Source organism: Mandrillus leucophaeus, unplaced genomic scaffold (genome assembly GCF_000951045.1).
Source record: "Mandrillus leucophaeus isolate KB7577 unplaced genomic scaffold, Mleu.le_1.0 Scaffold152, whole genome shotgun sequence".
Classification (NCBI taxonomy): Eukaryota; Metazoa; Chordata; class Mammalia; order Primates; family Cercopithecidae; genus Mandrillus; species Mandrillus leucophaeus.
The window spans coordinates 1,323,321-1,328,364 of NW_012101499.1; the positions used below are offsets into that span (position 1 = coordinate 1,323,321).

The following is a 5,044-nucleotide window of genomic DNA, read 5'->3' on the forward strand; positions in this document are numbered from 1 at the left end:
TGTGTTTGTGTGTGATGTATGTGAGTGTGTGTTGTGTAGTCTGTATGTGTTTGTGTGGTGTGTGTGACTGTGTGTGTGGCACGTGAACAGTGAGTGTGTGTCTGCGTTGCAGGAGCCGGCAGTGGGAAGGGAGAGATGCTGAGGATCCCCGCCTGGCTCCTGGGGGTATCCCGGCCTTTTTGCAGGCTTCACAGCTGGCGGATGTCCTGGCCCGGGGGCATTAGACAAGCAAGGCTGCAATGATGAGGCTGGAGCGCCAGACCCCATGGAATCAGGGAGCTGGGGACTTTAGCTTCCTGAGGTGGCTGGATGAGACTCTGCTCACCCTGAGGAGTGGCACCTAGAAGGAGCAGGCGGGAAGATCCCAAGTGGACATTTTCTTTAAAGTTGGTGGTTAAGGTTCCTAGACAGGCTCAGGGAATTTGTTGGATAAGCCCGATCACCTCCACTTCTGCATATATTGGATTAGTGTCCCTACATTGATGCCGTTGCAGCGTCCTCATTTTCCAAGCGCCCATGGCCCAAGAAAAGGCCAAACAGGACCTATAGGTGTCTGAGGAGGCTGAGAAGAGAGGCTGGAGGCTGACTGCTGGTTTTGGAGACTACCCTGGGGCAGGGGGCTGAGGAGGGGCTGCGGGGAGCAGTGAGACCTCTGGAGGCTGCACAGTGGTTCACAAGCATGGTGCACATTTAAATCCAGAGGAACTTAAAGCAGCACTTTCACCACACCAGCCCAACTGAACACGAATTTCAGGCTTTGTGGTTTTGATCCCCAGGTAATTAGGTTTGTGATCAAGGTTGAAGACCAGGATCTGCCTGGTTCGTAGTGTGGTCCTGGGATCACCTGTGTCTAGACTGTCCAAGTTACTGATCTAGATCCTTAGACCTAACACAGACTTGGGGTCTGAGGCAGTGGGGTGGGCCTGGAAACCTGTATGACAATGCAGTTAATAGGTTAGTTTTAGTTACACCCCAGTCAAACCAAACATATTGGGCTCCACATAGGGCAAGGGAAATGTAAAGGATGCTTGGCTGGCGAAAAAGGCAGGTGGCCCCACTAAGCATCAAACATGTGGCAGGCATAAGCCTGAGCTCTAGGCGGGTACAGCCATGAAAAGAGCAGGTTCTGTTGTCAAAAACATGTGGGAGGCAGACAGCCTAATTAACATGTACAATAAAGTGTGCAAATGCTGCATGTGCAGTGCGGTGTGAAAATGATACATGTATGATGCAGAGTATATATGCTGCGTATGTGATACAGGATGTGAGTGAAACATGCATGCTGCAGGGTGTATCATACCCTGGGAGTAGGTGATGCATGTATAATGCCGAGTGTGAATGCTACATGTATGATGCAGGGTGTAAATGCTGCATGTGCAATGCTGGGTGCAAATGCTTCATGCCGTTGGGCCCTGGCACTGAGGTATGTGCTGGTATCTCCGCAGTGTAGTGATGTCTCAGAACCTGAAGGATGAAACATTGGTCAGAGTTCTTGGTTGCAGACAACAAAACCCACTTAAAAAAAAAGAAAAAGCTGGATGGGTCTTAGTAAATTATATTAGGTGGCTCCCACCTAATATAATTAGGTGGAACAGAGACCCAGCCTGGTCTCTACCTAGCCAGGAATTAAGCAGCCCTAAAACCAACAGCGACATCCAGAGAGACGCTCCGGGGAAAAGCTGTTGCTGCTACCTCTGGCTCTTAGCAACCTCGACACGGAAGCCTGGTCCCCACCATAGCTTCTCCCAAGGCAAACTAATGCCCCAGAAGCTGACCTCAGGGACTCCGAGGCGGAGGAGCTGTGTGAGAGCCGCGGAGCCGGGAATGGCAGGCACAGGTTGGTTCTGGGTTTCCTGTTGCCCTTCCCTGCTGAGTTTGGTCAGTTACTTCACTCTGGTGTGACCAGGCAGCCTCTCCCTGGGGCCCCGCCGTGCCCACCGTGAGGAGGTGCTTCCTCCACAGCCTTCACAGGGAAGGAAGGCAGAGGCGGGGAGGCCTGGCCTGGGCCGACCGCTGAGGCTGCAAGAAACGCCACCCTCTGGGCGCCCGGAGCCGTGCGCCGGGGACGGAGGCAGACTGTGGTGGGTGGACAACATCGCGCTTACTCTGGGGTATGTTTTAGAAACTGTAGATTGTTAGCTGGCTTTCTATAAACATTATATTATCCATCAATGGCAAGCATACTTGGAGGTCTATTTGTGTGCGCCAGCATAGGCAGTCAGGCAGAAACAAGCTTTGTCAAGAACACAGAGGGGGAGGCCACGGTGGGGAAAATGGCGGAGGGGAGGGCGAGAGCAGAGAAGCCCGAGAAGTCGCAGCGAGCTGGAGCCGCCAGAGGACCGGAAGAGGAAGCAGAAAAACCTGTGAAAACGAAGACCGTTTCTTCTAGTAATGGAGGGGAAAGCTCCAGTCGCAGCCCTGAGAAATGTCAGCTGAAGGAGCTGCAGACCTCCCCACGGAGTCTACAAAGATCTCCACACTGGATTTGCTGTAGGTAGTCAGAGGACAAAGAAGGCATCAGCCATGGCCATCACACTCGGGTCAGGGAGTGAACCGGGGGAAATGCTTCCAGAAGCAAAGATGAGGATGAAGAATTCTGGAAGGGATATACCAACATCAGCTGGACCAAACTCCTTCAATAAAGGAGTTTGGGTTTTGTGATAACCAGAAGTTATGGGAGCAAAATATAAAATCTCACCTTGGAAATGTCGGTGAACAACACAATTAAATGATGTGTTTTGAAATTGGGATGGGGGTGGGTGTAAAGTTAAAAGAAACACTTTCCTTTTTTAAAGAACGGTAAAAGGCAGAGCGTGGTGGCTCACACCTGTAATCCCAGCACTGTGGGAGGCCAAGGTGGGCAAATCGCTTGAGGTCAAGAGTTCAAGACCAGCCTGGCCAACATGGTGAAACCCTGTCTCTATAAAAAATACAAAAATTAGCTGGGCGGGATGGCAGTTGCCTGTAATCCCAGCTACGAGGGAGGCTGAGGCAGGAGAATTAATTGAACCTAGGAGGCAGAAGTTGCAGAGAGCTGAGATCGCGCCATTGCATTCCAGCCTGGGTGACAAAGCGAGACTGTCTCAAAACAAACAAACAAACAACAACAAAAAGAATGCTATAAGACATGTTGGGAGCAGCTTTATTTTTCTTCTTTTCCATTTTTTAAAAAAAGATTGAGAGGTACACTAATAAATGAGAGCTTGAAATTAAAAAACAAAAAACAACACTCTTTCTAAGGCCTTACTCCTCAAAGTACCCACAGCAGAGAGCACTGGGAGCTCCTAAGAAAGGCAGAGTCCCCAGCCCCGCCCACCTGGACCTCCTGCGCCAGAATCTGCATTTTAAGGAGACCCCACAGGAGTTTCCTGGGAACACTGAGGTAGAACAAGCTCTGAGCTGGAGCTGTTCTCAGCCTGTGTGCAGAAACACCTGGGGAGCTATTCACTCACAGGTCCAGGGCACAGCCCAGACCAGTGGAACCAGTGTGCCTGAGGGTGTGGGGGAGGGCGGGTTGCATGGACATCTGTTAATTTTTCCCCAGGCAAGCAGGGCTGAGCATCTGCTCCAGGCTCACCCACCGGATTTAGCTCACCTGAGCCTGCATCTCCATCTACCTGCATAGTTGTGAATCATGGTCCTTGCCTGACATTCATGTCTGGACCCTGTGGATCCAGAACCTTCCACTCTACCCTCACTCTCCTGCGTGGCCTCTGCAACTCTCAACAGAACTGCATCTTGAAACCGTCCTGCCTATACCACACTCGGGCCACTCCGCATCCATTAGCCAGCACCTCTGGGTGCAGGCCCGGGCAGTGTCGTCTTTCAATTCATTCATCCCACCCACATGCTGCCATCCACCTCCCCGCACATCCTCACCTGCCATCCCCCCAGGTAAGAGTCCTTCGTGCATTATTATAAACCCCCATTTCCTGTCCCTGCTACAACTTTCACCCTCCCTTCTCCTGTCACCTGTGGGGTCCTTGGCAAATATTTGAGCTTGGTTTAATCAAACTCTGTGCTTACTTCATTCCTGCCTCCAAGCAGCCCAATGCAGGTGGAGGAACTGCGGAATTCTTGCTAACTAGTCTCACGTTACACTCCCGAGTCAGCACAGCCCTGAGAGGTGACGACCTTCCCTGATCTCTTTGTTCATCCTACGCAGATGCAATCACTTCGCCTCTCCTTCGTACTCGAATGTCCTCTGCCCTCGCCCTTCTCATCACTTGCAGCTGAGAACCTGGCTCCTTTTTCACTGGGAGAATAGGGGATAACAAAAGGGACCAGTTACAGGCTCCCACATCTTGTCCACCAACCACTGGCTCTGTCCCAGATGGCGCCTTCCTCCCTACTGAAGTGGAGAGACTCTCAAAGCTTCCTTGGCCAGGCTCACCGTGGGCTCCTGAGCCATCTGTCACTCCTGGTCAGTGGCCTGGCTGCTGTACGTCCCCTGCTCTGAGGCATGGTCGCCGGCTCCTTTCTCCTGGCTGGGTCCTGTCAGTGCTCAGCATGCGGGGGATGGCCCTCCGTCTGTCTGTGGACAGTAGATGCTGCCGAAACCCCTGCTGCTTCTCCTCCATTCTCCCTGGGACCCGCTGGGGTCAGGCTTTGGTTCCCACCATCCTACCAGACTGTCTGACCTGTCAGAGGGTTTAACACAGGTGGCCACGTCCTGCTTCTGGAAATACTCTTCATGTATGTAGTGGCCCTCCCTTACCTGCCCTGCCTTACTGCACCTCCTTCCAGACTCCTTGGCTGGATCCCTCCCTCATCTGGCTACTCAACCCGTGCAGCCCCTGCTCAGCCTCCACTTTTCTGTCCTCCACTTTCATCCCTGGGCTTTAAACCCCACCTATGTCCTGCCAAATGCTACCTGGAGACCCCCAGCCTCAATCCTCCCTGAACTCCAGACTCTACATGTTCAATGGACATCCCAAACTGAATAGACAACAGCATATATACATGCATTCAACACACGCATATGACACAGGTATGCATGAGTGCATGCTTGTAAATTCAACATAGTCCTCTCAAATCAATATAT

The 5,044-nt window shown here is 52.0% G+C and overlaps 1 pseudogene; it reads left to right on the forward strand.

Moving 5' to 3' along the window:
* Positions 1-2,273: 2,273 nt before the first annotated feature.
* Positions 2,274-2,728, forward strand: LOC105535963 (annotated as a pseudogene).
* The last annotated feature ends 2,316 nt before the right edge of the window (positions 2,729-5,044 follow it).